Raw genomic sequence first — 17,052 nt, forward strand, 5'->3', positions numbered from 1 at the left:
GAGGAGAGGAGAGGAGAGGAGAGGAGAGGAGAGGAGAGGAAAGGAAAGGAGAGGAAAGGAAAGGAAAGGAAAGGAAAGGAAAGGAAAGGAAAGGAAAGGAAAGGAAAGGAAAGGAAAGGAAAGGAAAGGAAAGGAAAGGAAAGGAAAGGAAAGGAAAGGAAAGGAGGAAGGGAAAAAAAGAGACACGATTAAGGATGAGGCAATTAAGACCATTACAGCAATGGCAGAAATAGTTAACTATAGAAGAAAAAAATTCTTACTGAAGGAATGGAATCTATGTGCAGTACACAGACTTCAATTATTAGCACTTAATGAGGATGAAAGCTCTGTTTCTGAAAACAGCAGCAGGAATTGACAAAATTTCCTGCAAATCTTCACTAAATAAGAATATTGAAAACAAATAGTCAGACAGTGACAGGCAATTCAATAAACAGCAAAAATCTTAATATTCCACTGAATATCAGTGATATTCAATCATGCCCAAATATTAACCATCAAGGTCAGAAGGTGGACTTGACTGGGTTATTGTCTTCCAATGGAAATTTAGTCCACTGGGATTGGATGATGTATTAAACAGTAAATAAATCTTTACATTATTTCTTTGCGATTCCACCAGCAAACTATCAACTTCCAAACAAGGATATTTTAGATGGAAAAAAGAACACACAAATAGGAACTATGAGAATTTCACTAGATTGCTATATTTGTGTTTTGAAGTAAAAATCAGTGGAGAAAAATGCAAGGATACTCGATGAGATCCAACAATGAATCACATTAGAAAGGGTAATAAAAAAATGGCAGGATGTTCACAGCAGAATTTAACAGGCTATTCTTTTCTTTGCAAAGAATAAACTAGCACTTTGAGCTTCTGAAAAAATTGGAAGTCTGAGAGTTGGGCTCTTTATTGACATTATGGAGCTAATTAGTAATCAGAGCAGTACTGAAGAAAATATTACAAAGCACAGTGATTCTATAAATGACACCTAATAAAATTCAAGGTGAGGCCATTGGCTTGCTGGGCAACAAAGTTCAAGTTGAAACAATTTCTGAAATAGCTTTAATACTGTACTTCAATGGTTTATATTATCACCAGTATGGATGCCAAGACACACCACAACTCCTCTATGATTTAATATATGATCTTGGAGAGGTACTGTGCCACAGCCAATATGATGATGTCCAGATCTGTCCAAAGGTATCTCAGCCTGGACTTGAACAATAAACACACAGTCCATCTCCAGGCCTACACTGCAGTTCTTCCTGTTTCACCTCCAGGCTGTCATGAGGCAATGGAGATTTTAGTAAAGAGTTTCTAGATTTGGGAAAGGAAACTGCTTTTCACCATACAGAAGAAATGACATAAAGGATCTGATGAGGTGAATATATTACTGGAAAAGAAAGGCTATAACTGATTGGTGGAAGGAATAAATAAGTATTTATTAGGAAGCTGTTATGCCATGAGAAGGGCAGCTAGATGGCACAGTGGATAGAGTGCCAGGCCTGGAGTCAGGAATACTCATCTTCTTGTGACCCTGGGCGAGTCATTTAACCCTGTTTGCTTCAGTTGTTCATCTGTAAGATGGGATGGAGAAGGAAAGGACAAACCACTCCAGTATCTCTGCCAATAAAACCCCAAATGGGGTCACCAAGATTTGGACATGATGGAGAAATGACTAAACAACAGCAACACATGCAGGGCAGGAGGAAAGGACTGGAAATCCCAAGGAAGCAGCAACAAGTCAGATAGGAAGGCCCAGGGATCCTTAGGTCTAATCGCAGTGCCCAGGGAATTAGAATACAAAGGCACAGCAAGTTGTAAGAACCTGATAACCTCAGAATGTAGCTACAGGGCAGATGGTAAAGTTTAGGGGTCCTCATTTTTATTCCCAATTTTCAAAGTGCAAATGTTCACACTAAAAATTTTCCTGAGCAACCTCCATCTATAGGATCCCACCCTGGGTATCTTGGGACATTTTTCTATGTATCCTGTCACTGCCAAGGCAGGAGCAAGGGATTACCAACAGATCTACTCTTAATCACACAATATCGAAAATTCTCAATACTTAGTGTGGTCCCCTGTGGAGGATTTACAAGAGAACACCCTATATCCAAGTCCTGCCAGTTTTTCCTTCATACCATCTCCTAGCCATGCCCCTTTCTTTTCTTTGACACTGCCAGCACCCTTATACTGGATCATACCACCTCATTCTTAACTACTACCATAGCCTGCTGGCTGATCCACCTGACCCAAGGTTCTCCCCACTCCAGTCCATCCTCAGACGGGAGTAGTCTCCAGGTCACTCAGCTGTCAAATTAATCTTCTGAAAGTACATGTTTGACCATGTCAGTCACTCTGTTAGCTCCCTATCACCTCTAGAATCAAATATGAAACCCTCTGTTTGACTTTTAAATCCCATCATTACCTAGCTCCTTCCTACCTCTCCAGTCAGACTCCATACATCATCATCCTCTCCACATACTCTGAGATCCAGTGACACAGGCCTCCTTGCCATTCCTCATGCAAAACATGTAATTTCCCACCTCTAGGTATTGTCACTGGCTGTCTCTCATGCCCGGAATGTTTTCGCTCCTCATCTCTTCCTTCATGTCTCAGCTAAATTTCTATCTTCTTCAAGAAGACGCCTTTCCTAATGAGATTATCTCTTATTTGTCCTGTCTAGATCTTGTTCTTCCAAAATTGCTTGCGTGTTGTCTCCCCTATTAGACAGTGAACTCCTTGAGAGGAGGGATTGTTTGGTTTTTTGTTCAGTTGGTTTTTGCAATTCTCTGTATACTCCGAAGTTAGTACAGGTTCTGGTACATAATAGGCACTCTATTATTATCAAGCTTGTTGGCTTGAGGACAAGGATATATCCACCATACAGGATGGGAGGGTATGAGTTGTGATTTGCACCATTGGAGGGAATAGTCCCCTGGGTGAGATTACAGATCCATAGAAGTATTCGTGTATTTAACTATGTCCTTCAGACTGTCCACCAAACACAGTTGTATCAATATATCAATAAATCTATGGCTGGGTTTGCATAAAAAGGAGGTTTAAAGATTTGATTCGTGCCCATTAATAGTATAACAAAATCCTCATCAATAAAGATTAGGTGGAATTAATGGAAAAACCACAAAAGGCTAAGGCTATGTATGAGAAGGCAGAAAATTCAGTGGGTAGTTTCAAGGAGGTACAAGCAAGCATTCCTTAAGAATATGAATTTGCCAAATGTGCACCACGTGTAGCACACAGCCTTAATCTTGTGGGTTAAGTGGACTGCAACATCTCTGAATAAGGTAACCTGCATTTAGTACAAAGACTTTTCACATTTCTCACAGATTCCATCAACCATGGGAAAATGTTAATGAACATATTACAGATATCCCTTAAAGGTCACTCAGAGCCTCCCATAGTCTTCTAAAGCTTATGCTATTAAAGCACTGCCTTCACAAATAATAGCAGAATTTAAGGTATTGAATGGGACCATTCAAAATTCGTCAGCAAATCCAGAAGTCAATAGCATGACCCCAAATCTCCACCATCAAACTGAAATGTAATGTCTGTGTGAGAATCACTGGTCGCCTGACACAAAATTTGGAACCTAACTGATAAAGCTGAGAGAGATCTCTAATCTAAGTTTCACAAGCTTAAAGATGTTAGGTCACCTGATGAGCACGTTGAGAGCATTAAATGAGGAGGAAACTGAGGAATCACTTTTTGATGGGGGCAGGGGAGAAAGGAGAATTGGAAATTTCCTCAAACTTTACCATTAAATAGAAGCAATAAAAGACATCTTCAATGGAACAATGGAAATTCAGTTTTTTCTACAAAGGGATTTTTTTCATATCTAAGCAAAAAAGAAATATCCAACTTTCTCAATGCAGACATAAGGCAAAGGAAGAAAGTTTCACAAGAAAATTCTTTGGCTGTTGAATTCCTTTTGATTTCTGCCTTCATAAAATATGGGGCTAGAGAGGATTTTAAAAGTGACACAAACAGTTCACCTGTGAAATATAACAAGAATTTTGATGTTTTAGAATTCTTTTCCATGCTGGAGAACTTCAAGCATCAGGCACAAAATTCATTGCCTCCAGAGTAATCTGTATACAATTTTTGATCTTTACATCTGATATTGAAGCATGCCCTCCAGGGACTGTTATCCAGACTGACTGAGAAATACCTTTGAATATTTTCTCTCTTTTTTTTTAATCTTTCTTGTTAATGGTGGCATTCGGTGAAAGGAGTTTCAGAAAACTGAAGATAATCATAAAATTATTTCAGACCACTTATGGCAATATAACAGCTAATCCATGTGTTTCCTCAGTAAATAGAATACTCCAAAGCATATTGATTTTGAGGTTATTATAATCAACAGATCCATAGTCTTAATATAAAGTTGTATTGTGATCACTTCTAAATTTGCCATTGTGTCTACATGTAGAGATCTGTGCCTCTGATTTCCTTGGCCTGTATATTTCAAGGAAATCATAGATCCAATATGAAAACAACACACTCAAAAAAATCCTTTACAAAGCACTTTCTTAATACAGTTGCTGTAGTGTTAATGCTATAGGAGCAGCACAGTGAATTGCCAATTACTTTTTGGAATTATTCATCAATTTATTGTGACCCAGGAAAAAAAGGAGAAAAAATCTCTGGGGAGGAGACATGAGGTTCAACTATCCATCCTTGTTTTCTGTCCATGAATTCACTTTGCCTTATTGTACAGGATGTCTATGAATAATGTATAGACTCAGCTGCTTCCAGTTTATGACTAAGGGAATGGGATCACAGGGAGTCCCTCTGGGTTGAGGAGGGTGTGACAGGTATGCCCAGATTTTTGGATACTTACCAGGAAAGACCCAAAATGGCAGCAAGTGAGGAGTAAAGCTTCAAACACATTTTTATATGGCACAAAGAGTAAAGAAATAGATGGCAAATGGGGATAAGGAATGGGATGGTGGATGGAAATAGGCAATGTGGGGAAGAGAATAGGGAAGGGAGAGAGGGACACAAAGAGTTATTTGCCTAATCAAAGATTGCAGTTGCAAGCAGCCGGCATGGGCCCATAGCAAGTGAAGGAGTACTGGGGTAGGGTAGTGTAGCAGCAAGCACCCCAGCGTTCCCGGGGTGGCTGCTAGCAATACAGGTTCTTGGATCTGCTTTGATAAAGGAAAGCAACTCAAAATGGGTTAACAAGCTTACTTTAATCAGTCAGACATATATCATTTACCTTGTTCAGGAGAAAAGGTCAGCACCCCGAACCTCAAAGTATACAGGCATAATTATCAAGACAGAAACATCAAGTAGACAGATTTCCAAACTGTCCAACCATTACATCCATACCCAGTCAACATCTGGGTTTCCACATTCTGGGTTTTTTAAAGCCGGGGGACTCTCAACAACGGCTTCCCAGAATTCAGATCAAATCACAGAACACTTTTCAAAGTGAGTCCCAAAACAAAGCTACACATCAGGGCTTATATAGCCTTCTCCTGGCTCAGAGAATGTAACAACCTTATTGACTCACTGGCCAATCAAGAAGTATCTACTGAAAAACAAGCCTCCCCCACCCCAGGCTTCAGGTGCACATTAGCCTAGGGGCAGGGAAGATCTTTAAAATTTACATTCTTATTACAGGTAGGGAGGGGGAAACACAAAAGTTGGGGGTCTCATACTTACTACCTGTGTAACCCTGAGGAAGTCATTTAACCTCTGTGCCTCAAGTAGCCTCAAGTGTATTTATCTACTGAGTTAGACATGCCAGATTTCTAAAGTGAAATCAACCCTGATTTTAAGAGGTTGAATTGTGCTCATACTTACATGGGAGAATGGGACAGGAGAAATTTTCACACCCTAGCTAAGGCATAAATGCCTTGCTAGTCCCTTTTCCCCCTCTGAAAGGTTTCCCCTAGAACTTCTCAAAGAATCTGTCCTCTTTACATTCTGATGTGGATTATAGTTATTTGTATGCATGTTGAATCTTCCTATTAGAATGTAGATATTTTGAGAACTGAGACTATATCTTATATAATCTTTGTCCCCAGTACTTTGAAAATAGTAGGATGCTTTAAAAAAAAATTGATTTGAACTGAATTACATCAGACCATCCTGTGTATCAGAAATTCTTGGGCTTGAGTGTCTGGCTTGGCACAATCATCACTATATCCATTGGGGGGAGATGAATATTACTGAGGAAGTAAGTAGAAGGGAGAACCTGACAGTAAGAGGCAAGAAAAGGACTCCCTATCCCTTGCATAGTCATAACTAGGAAATTGTGAACCAGGGACAAGAAGCAGGATGATGGGAATAGGATGTAGAAAAGAAACCCTAGGATGAGGAAATATATAGGGGGAGCCATACATGTCTTCTCCAGGCTGTGTCCCATGCCTGGAGTGTTCTTGTCTCTGCCTCCTGGCAATGTGTGTGTGTTGTGTATACACACATATTTGTGTATATATGTTTATGTATATCTATATATTAGTGCATATATGTACATGTATAGATATAGATGTAGATGATTGAGATATTTGCCATCATACCATCTCTCCTATATAATCCTTCCTCTCTGATACTACTACCACCCTGGTCATAGCCCCTGGCATCTCACACCTGGACTATTGCAATATCCTGGTTGGTTTCCTGAATCAAATTTCTTCTTACTTCAGTCCATCATCCACACAACAGTCAAATTGACTTCCAAAAGCACAAATCTAATCATGTCACTCTCCACTATTTAATAAACTCCAATGGCTCCCTATTGCCTCCAGGATGAAATTTAAAATCCTTTGTTTGGCTTTAAGTCCTTCACAAGCTAGCCCTTTCCTACTTTCCCTGTCTTCTTACACATTGCTCCACACCATGCACTCTACAATCTATGTCCACCTTTGCTTTGGCTGCCCCATATGCTTGTAATGGACTCCTTCCTTACCCTAGCATCAATCAAATAAATATCTCTTTTCTTTTGAGACATAGCTCAGGCACTGTCTTCAGCAAGAAGCCTTGACTCATCTCCCCTCCAAGCCCTAGTGGCTAGTGCCTTCCTTCCCAAACTACCTTCTATTTAAGGTATTCTTATATTGTCTAAATCTACACTTACTCACTTTAGGCTAAACAGATGTACTTCTTTCCTAAGCCCCTAGAATGTAAACTCTATGTGAGTAGGGACTGTCTCTTTGTATTTGTATCCTCAGTAACTATATAGTACTTGGCATATAGTAGGTCTTTAATAAATACTCATTGATTTAATGACTGATTCAATGGGGCAGTGGAATTAGAAAGGTTAAGGAGTATTTAAACTTTGTAACATCTTTACCAAACTTTCTGGGTCAAGTTTTCCAATCCCCATCCTTTGTCCTCTGTCTTTCCCAAGGCAATGAGTAACTGAAGGCATCTTCTTTGTTTTGAAATTTCAATCTGTACTTCTGCAGTTGAAGATCTGAAGCTGACCAGGCCTAATCTTTCATTTTTTCCTGCTGAGGGGTTCCACATTTTCCAGTTTCATTATCCCTCTCTAGGCATCTCATCAACCTTTTTCCTCTCAGTGACCTGGACAGGATCTGCTTTTTCCACCATAAGCTCCTTGAGGACAAAGACTGTTTTTTCTTTTTCTTATTTGTATCCCGAGTCCTTAGGACATAATAGGCTTTTTATAAACATTTATTAAAGTGAACTGAAATGAATATACCTTGGCCACTTTCACATTGGTGATACCCAGTACATTGATTCCTCTACATGGAGCAGGGTATGATAGAGGCAAAGAAAAGAGAAGAAACCACCTTTTTTTCCAACTTTGCCTGGGGGTCAAAAGGTCATACCCCAAGCCCCAAGTTTCACCCTATTGTAGACCAGTCCTGACAGACTGTTCTGGCCCTTCATGTTCAAAACCAGAATGAAATGAGACATTTATACAGAGATTATCTGTTGACAAAAGGAAGTTTACTTGGAAATAACATAGAAAGGACACTCAGCAAGGATATAGCATTGATTTGAGTCCAGCTTCCCTGATTCTCCGTTGACCATGCTGGTCTACTGGTCAAACCTGCTACTTCAGGTGTTGCCTTTTGTACTTAGGCCACCATGAAGCTAAGTCACAGCCTATGCCTTGGTCTCTTGAAGTAATTAAGTCTTGAGAATGGGTTCAGTAAGTTTAAAGGGAAAAGTAGCCTAGCTTATATTGCTTCTACCCTTCATCTCATTTTTCTTTTTCTGCATGCTATGCTCCTTGTCCAAACTTTATCCACTATAGTACAACACAGAGAAATAATTTTGAAGCATACTTTTACTGACAAATTGAAGAGTGGGAAGGAAATTATATATCATAGGAAATATTTACAAAATGACTTTAGAATAACTTTAAGAAAAACTTTAGGAGTTAAATTAGGCATGTTCATACTGCCCACTGCAACCTGTCACCCAATGACTCAGGTACAAAAATAATCATGCCACTCTTCCAGGGTCTGCACAGTGGGTGCCAAATCAATTCTATTACTCTACTGACCACAAAATTTTTCCAAAAAGTCGAACTAAGGGTATTTAGACATAGTCACAAGTATAGCCATGGCCCTTCTATGGAACCCACAGCTCCCTCTGAAGGTTAAGGGTGAATGGAAGGACAGCTCCTATGGACGGATACATCAGAGAAAGGAGAGAGAGCATAAAATCGACCAGACCAGTCTGAGATGGCAAGATGTTCTATATCATTTATCTTTACCTCCCATAGCATCTAACTTTACGCAAAATAAACACTCACTAAATGTTCATTCAATAGGAAAAAAAAAACACAAAGCTATCTTTTTTCTGAATCACTGCACACCCAGGCCCCCCCACTCATCCTCCCAAGGGGTCTTCCCCACCTGAGATTTTACAGCCTACCTTGTCTTTTATGTTAGAGGGGGCTACTATTTTCAGAGCAGAGAATTACTCTCTTTTTATTGGAAAGCTGGTCTTAATAGAGCATGCCTGGTGTTAACCTGAGATTCAGTACAGTACCATTAGCCTGGAAATGAAAGCCTTTGTGAGGATAACAAGAGATGATTACCCTACTTAGCAGCTATTAGGTGGTGTTAATTACCTGTTATGTGCTGCAGGTTGGAGAAATTTTGCTCAAATAAACAGGAGAAAAGATTGAGTAAGGCAGTGAGTATTGGCACTTAAGAAGGCAAAGCAACTGTCACCATCACGTCATCATCAATTAATATTAAATGTGCATTTACTAGGTAAATAGATGTGAAGTAGGCGTAATGCTAAATTTCATGGGGCATGGAGAAAAAAGACAGGACAAATGAGCATACTATAAAATGAATGTCACATCTATATCAACTTGGTTAATGTTGGCATTAGCAAGACCAGTCAAGAGTCCTATGTAGTATAGTAGATAGAGGGCTCAACTTGAAGCCAGGAAGACCTGAGTTTGCATCCTGTCTCAGACACTTAACTAGATATGTGACCCTGCACTTAACCTTTACCAGTCTCAATTTCCTCATCTGTAAAATAAGGTTCCTACCTCACTTGGTTGTTGTGAGGATCAAATGAGAAAATATATGTAAAGCATTTTGCAAACCCTTAAAGAGTTATAAAAATGTTATATCATCATCATCATTATTATTTAGAAGGAAGAAAGAATGAAAATCAAATTGCAACATCATTGCCCACCAGTAAAGACCAAGAAAGCTCATGTAACATAGTGAAAATTTTACTATACTGAATCAGGAGGCCCCTGTTCTAATCCCAACTTTGCTCACAACTAGTTTTGTGACCCTTTCATAATTCACTTTCCCCCAAAAAAATTCTCCCTTCTCCTGAAATTTTCTATTACTATTGTGGGTACCACATCATTACAGTAACCCATTCACAACCTCAGCAATATCCTTTTCTCCTCACTCTCACTCACCACACATATCTCATCAATTGTCAAATCTAGCTCTTTGATACCTGTCATATCCAGCTCTTCTTCTCTACTCACACAGCTTTATTACTCTGTACTAAAGGTAAGGAGAATAAATAGGAGGTTTTTGTTTATTGTTGTAGCCAGCCCTTCGTTAACCTGAAGAGGACCAATGACATCACCCTGTGACTCCAATCCATCCTCCACATAGCCGCCAAAGTGATTTTCCTAAAGTATAGGTGTGATCACATTGACCTCCCTACCTGATAAACTCTGGTGGCCCCCTATTGCATCTAGGATAAAATATGACATTCTCTCTTTGACATTTAATGCTCTTTACAACCACACCCTTTCTACCTTTCAAGTCTTATAACACATCACTCCCCTCCAAGTACCCTATGATATGGTTTCTTAAAATCAGCAAAACAAAACCCTATCCAGGGCCTGTATTTGTCTTATTCAGCTCTTTCTGTGACTTCATTTTACAGTTAAGGAAACTGAAGCAAACAGGTTAAATGACTTGTCCAAGGGTTATATAGATTAGAAAGTGTCTGATGCTACATTTCAACTCCGGTCTTCTTAACTTCAGGTCTGGAACTTTGACCACTGTCCCACCTAGTTGTCTCTAGGCTAGGCTCAGCTATTAACTTTCCATATGATTTTAAATAACTCCCACATTCTGTTTGAACCTCATCAGTAAAATGAAAGGGTTAAACCATATGGTCACTAAGGTCTCTTCCAGTTATGATTCTCCTTCCCCTTCCTTCAAATAGGGATAGTTTTGTCTTCTCTTTGCTTGTGTTTAACAATTTTCAATTTTGTTCTCTTGTATTATTGTTATAGTTATGTTATTATTTCAAATAATACTGAAGAGAGAGGAGCATCTATGCCTTAACCTTGTTTGTACTGGGAAAACTTCTAGTGTTTTTCCATCACCAACAATGTTGGCTCTTGGTTTTTAATATATGCATTTGATCATATAAAAAAGAGTCCTGTGCTTTTTAGGGTTTTAAACATAAATAAATCGTTTTTCTTATCTTTATTGTTTATGATTCAGTATGCTGATTTTATTCCTAATGTTAACTATCCTAGCATACCTGGTAATAATCAACCTTGGTCAAAATGAATTATTTTGTGGGTATATTTCTGTAGTCTCCTTGCAAGTATTTTATTTAAGAGATATTCATTCATTTAAGAGATTTCTTAGTAAGATTTATACATACATATATATTTAAATATATAGATGTATATGCATATATAAAGTTATATAGCTATAACTATAGATATATTCATATTTCTTTGCTTTGTCTCTTCTTGGTTTGAGTCTCCAAACTATATTTATCTTATAAAAGGAATTTGGTACACTACCTTCTACTCTTTTTTTATTATATTTTGTTCAGCATAGGCTTTAATTATTCTTTAGATACTTGATAGTATTTCTATACCTTCTTAATCTATCTGACCCAGGTCCTCTCCACCCACCATCCACCTCAGGTAGCTCATTTATTTTTTGCAGGATTTCTTTCTCTGAGATTGGGGTGTTTTAAGATTTGTATTCCTTGTTTTGTTAATTTGCTTTTTTCTGTAATTCTATAGATTCTCATCAATGTCCTTTGAATTCTGTTCTGCTAGTATATAACTGCGTATTAGTTTCCAATCATTCTTTCTATTTACTCTGAATTACACTTGGTAATTACTTACAAGATCTTTTTTCAAATAAATGTTTTCCTAGCCATACTTCTCCCATCTCACACTATCAAAGTTGGTTTTTATAAACAAGTATATAAGACTTTACATTTAGCCCTATTAAGTTAATTTTTAAAATTTGACCTTATGTTGTTGTAATCTGATAAGATCTTTCTGAATTTGGAGTCACCATTCAATGTGTTAGCTATCCTCCCCAGTTTTGTATCATCTTGTGAAAATCTGTCTTCATCCAAGCCATCCATGAATGTGTTCAACTGAACAAGGATATCACTCAGCAATTCTTTTGACTAAATAGTTAGCCAGTTCTAAATTTACCTAACTACTATGTAATCCACACTTTTTCTTCGTGTACACAAAGACTAGAGGGAAATTTTATATTTGATATTTCCTTGATCTGTCATATTAAAAAAGGAAAGGTTAGAATGGAATGGTTGCTCTTAATGAAGCCATACTCCCTCTTAGTGGTTACCTCTTCCCTTTCTAAATGTTTACAAACTGGGCAGCTAGGTGGCGCAGTGAATAGAGCAAGGGTCCTGGAGTCAGGAGGACCTGGGTTCGGATTTGGCCTCAGACACTTGACACAAAAACTAGCCATGTGACCTTGGGCAAGTCACTTAACCCCAATTGCCCTCCAAAAAGCAAAAAAAAAAAATAAATAAAATAAATGTTTACAAACTACCTTGTAATAAGAAGCACTTAAATTTTACCAAGAACCAAAGACAAATTCATTAAGGATTATAGTTTGAATCTTCCCTCCTTCCTTTTTAAATATTTGACAGTTGCCCATTTCCAGTCCTGAAATATCTCTCCCACTCTCCAGAGTTCTTCAGATGTAACCAATAACTTCACCATTATTACATTCTTAGCTGCATATAAAGTAACTGAAATGTTCTATAGAGAGATAGAGTAATAGAGTAGAATAGTTGTTTGAGCATGGATGAAGACCCCATGACCTCCAGGCCACATGTGGCCTTCTAGGTCCTGAAGTGCAACCAAAGGAGGCCACAGGTTTCCCACCCCTGAAAGTAAAGTCTGTAGACCCTATAGGGATCCTTGAGCTCCTTGTAGAAGGTCTGTGAGATCAAAACAATTTTTATGATAATAGTTTTACATTATTTGCCTATTAAAATACTCGTCCTTTTCCAGCTACATATCTGTATAAGGTCACATTTGCTTTATCTACTTCAACCAAAACAACATACTGCAACAGATTAAATGTAGAAGTAGATAAAGGAATCCAGCTGTCTCCTATTAAACCAAGGATTAAAGAAATTTGCACACAAAAAGTAAAACAATGCCATCTCACTAAATATTTTTAATTTAGTCATCAAAATAGTCATTTTTCAAAAACATGTCAACATTGTTATTCTAAATGAATTAATAAATATTTTATAAATTTATTTCTGAAATTGTAAATAGAGCTAGATATAACCTACACAAAACAAAGCTTTTTTGAGGTCTCCCAGCAATTTTTAAGAGTATTGAGGGATCCCAAGACCAAAAAGTTTGAGAATCACTAGGCTAACCACAGTTCATATTAGAGATCTATATATCCAGGTTAAGTCCCATCTCTGATGGTGAATATTGGTGACTTTGGACAAGTCAGTTAACCTCATGAACCTTTAATTCCCTTATCTGAATATAACCCTGGTTGAAGCAACTGTATGCTTCTGAGTCATCACATGTTTTCTTTCACATTTTCAAGACTTTAGGTGCTAATGAGATATGGAAGCATAAAGCTAAAAGAGCCTCAGGGGCACTCATGGAAAGGACAGCCTTTGGAAGTCATACTCTGGTTGTCCTCACTGGTAGGACTTTCAAAGAGCCAGACGTAGCACATAGTGGTAGATTCTTTCTCAAATGAATCACATCTCTCTATAGAGAGTCATAATAGTTGGAGCTGTGAGCTGAGGCATCCTCTACAGGAATAACAGGAAGATGTGAGAGCTCTGTGGCAAAACAAGAATTCTACCCCCTTTGACCTTTGAAACTGAGTACAATTGATGACAGCCCTCTGCAAATGGCCTTTAGGTATGTCTTCTTATGCAAAATCGAGAGACAGGATGGAGACAAGAGATTGGGACAGTTAAAAATTAAATAGATAGTTAGAAATTAAAATGAAAAAAGTCAGTCAATAAATATTTGTTAAGTATCTACTATGTGTCATGCCCTATGCTGAGCTCTAGGAATATAAAAAAAAAAGTTAAGAAACAATCCCTGCTCTCCCGAGGCTCACAGTCTATTGAGGGAGACAACATGCAAGCAATAATGTACAATCAAGCTATATACAGGATAAATCATCAGAGGGAACACACTAGAATTAAGAGGGATTGGAAAAGACATCTTGTAGAAGGCAGGATCTTAGCTTGGGAGGAAGCAGATCAGTTGGTTTGGGCAACACTGCTATTCCTAAGGCCATTGGTAATTCAGGGTACTGGCTGTCTCCATTGGGGTTTAAGGGGAGACAGTGGAGAAGGTGGTTTGACTGACCTGGCACATGCTGCCCTCTGTCTCTCCTTCAAGGTGCTTTGTTGCTTCAGCTAGATGCTGTCAAACCATCAGGCAGCTTGGGTATGTAAGGAGGATATGTATGTTTGGCATCTTGCTAGAAAACTCAAGATTATGTTTCCCCTCACCATCCAGGGCAAGAGTTGCTAATCTTTTTTGTCTCATGGACCCCTATGGTAGTCTGGTGAGGCCAAAGGATCCCTTCTTAGTGTGATATTTTTAAGCATATAAAATAAAAATACAAAGATTGCAAAGGAAACCAATCATATTACAATATAGTTATAAAAATGATTTTTAAAAAGAAGCTCATAGATCCCAGGTTAGAACCCTTGGTCTTGATTCTTTTGTTAATTATTCGATATTCCATAAAATCCATGTGATGAGGACTATATAAAATGCGTCCTTTGTTTTATAATAGCTTTAATGCACTTTTTCTGTTCATCTGAGAGGTTAGCTTTAACCTTAGAATCAAGGCACCTTATGAAAACGTGTTTGCTTGCCAACTTGAGAGTCTGGGAATAAGTTAGAAAATTTGGGAAACAGCTGTCTGGAGCCTCAGCAGTGGTTACCAGAGCAACCTCAGGGGCCAAGACAATGGAAGATGCCAAAATGTTCTATTTTTAATAATGCACATATATGAAAGCCATCAAGCCAGTAATGAAACAACTTAAAAACACAGTTCAGAAACAGCACAGTGTTATGGATAGAGTGCTGAGTTTTTCAATCAGGAGATCTGAGTTCAAACTCTGACTCTAGCACATCTTGACTGAGTGACCTTAGCAATTTAGTTCCCCTCAGTTTACTTATCTAGAAGAATCTCTTCCAGTTCTAAAGTATTATGTATGATTCCTCCTTTAAGAGTATTTCCCCCAATTTGCAATGAATTTAAGGATCCTTTAATTTAATTATTTTATTTATATATTATTTATAAATTAATGATGAATTCCAGAATATTTCCCCCAATTTGCAATGAATTTAATCCTTTTGAAGCAAAGGATCTCATAGATCTCATTGACCATCCTGCTCCATCCATTTTTTTGCATTGTGCCCTACAGAGTTCTCATTCCATAATGGAAAAATCTCCCCTTCATCCTGGACCTCTTTCTCTCACACTCCTTCCATTTACAAACCCTCACTGAGACCTGGCTCACCACTGACAATATGGCGTTCCCAGACTTCCTCTCACCAGAACTGGAAACAAGAACTGAATTCGAATACTGTCTCAGATGCTTACTAGCTGTGCAACCCTAGCCAAATCACTTAACCTCTATTTGCCTCAGTTTCCTCAACTATAAAAAGAAGATAGTAATAGAGCCCATCTCACAGAGTTGTTATGAGGATCAAATGAAATAATATGTAAATTATTTGCAAGCTTTAAAGTTCTACATGAATTTATTACTATTATTGTCCAGTCGTTTTAGTTGTGTCTGACTCTTCATGACCCCATTTAAGGTTTTCTGAGCAAAGATACTGGAGTAGTTTGTTATTTCCTTCTCCAGATTTCTCTACCTTACAGATGAAGAAATGGAGGCAAATAGGGGTAAGTGACTTGCCCAGAGTCACACAGCTGGCTAAGTATCTGAAGGCAGATTTGAACTCAGGAAGATGAATCTTCCTGACTTCAAGATGGGCACTCTATCCACTCTGTCACCTAGCTGCCTCTATTGTTATTATACCATACCTCGAGATACCCTGAATCAAAATTTTCTACCCATTCCAAACTATGGTGACTATTTTATACTGGTCCCAACAGGTTTTCTCTTCTTTCTCAAGGAGTTAAGCAGTTGGTTCATTGTGTTCCTCTCTTCTCAACTCCTGCCTTTAAAATATGGGACTCCAACATTCACATGGATGCTCCCTAAAATTCCCTAACTTCACAATTCCTCCTCCTCCTTAAATCCCATGACCTTCTTCTTCACTCTCTCTGAGCCACACATAGGTATACTGGAGTGCATTGTTACCCACAGGTATTCCTCTACCCTAATTAGAAACTGATATTCCTCTATTTGACCATAACCTCCTATCAATCCATCTCTCTATATATCTTACCCCTCTTAAATCTATTCCTCTTCCTTATTAATCCTTCCCCACTCACTCCCTACCACAACACTTTGTCAGGCCATTACTCCTACTCAAACTTTATTTTCCTTCTTTTCCGATCTCAACCATATACCTAGAAATTTCAACTCTACATTGTTTGTTGCTTTCAAATCTCTTGCCCCAATATACTATCACAGCTTGGTTTTTGCCAGGGATCAACTCTGGGTTACTCCAATCATCTACCTCCTCTACTCCTATTCATAGAGCAGAGAGAAGACTCACAACTGTGCTGACTGGTTACATTACCAACTCATGTGATCCGACCTCAATTGGGCTCTCACTACAGCAAGGCAATCCTTTGCTCCCTAAATGATTCCTAACTCACTACCCACAGAAGCTATTCTAAAACTTTTCATCTTTCCTCAGTTATCCTACACTTCCTCTATTCCCCTCAGCTGAGGACTTTGCCTCTTCACTGTGAAAAACAGACCATTTGACATAACATCCCTCTTCTCCCATTCTCTTCACCTCAAATGCCCTTAATACCATCTCCTACCATCTCCTCCTTTCCCCAATCTCTAGCAGAGATATAGCCTTTCTCCTTGCCAAGGCCAAATCCTCTATATGTGTGTTTTATCCCTTTCCCTGTCATCTTCTCCAACAGACTACAATCCCAACCATGTCCTCTTTTTCTCAAATCTTTGACCTTTCCCTACCCACTAGTTCAGCCTCTTTAAAAATGCCCTAAATCTCAAACATCATTTAAAAACTTTCACTAGCTCTTATAATCCCCTGAGGCCATATTCCCATAGTTTTCCTCCTTTCTCAGCTAAATTCCTAGAAAAAGCTCTTTCGATAGTTAGATAGATAGATAGATAGATAGATAGATAGATAGATAGATAGATAG

General features: G+C 38.4%; 1 protein-coding gene across 2 annotated transcripts in view; it reads left to right on the forward strand.

Annotated features, from left to right (window-relative positions):
- NVL (nuclear VCP like) overlaps positions 1-17,052 on the forward strand; it is a 604,731-nt gene that overhangs the window by 28,283 nt on the left and 559,396 nt on the right. The gene's annotated exons all lie outside the window — the stretch shown is intronic.

This window comes from Petaurus breviceps, unplaced genomic scaffold (assembly GCF_028583685.1).
Source record: "Petaurus breviceps papuanus isolate PSGF00001 unplaced genomic scaffold, PetGlider_PUasm1.0 90466, whole genome shotgun sequence".
In the NCBI taxonomy this organism is placed as follows: Eukaryota; Metazoa; Chordata; class Mammalia; order Diprotodontia; family Petauridae; genus Petaurus; species Petaurus breviceps.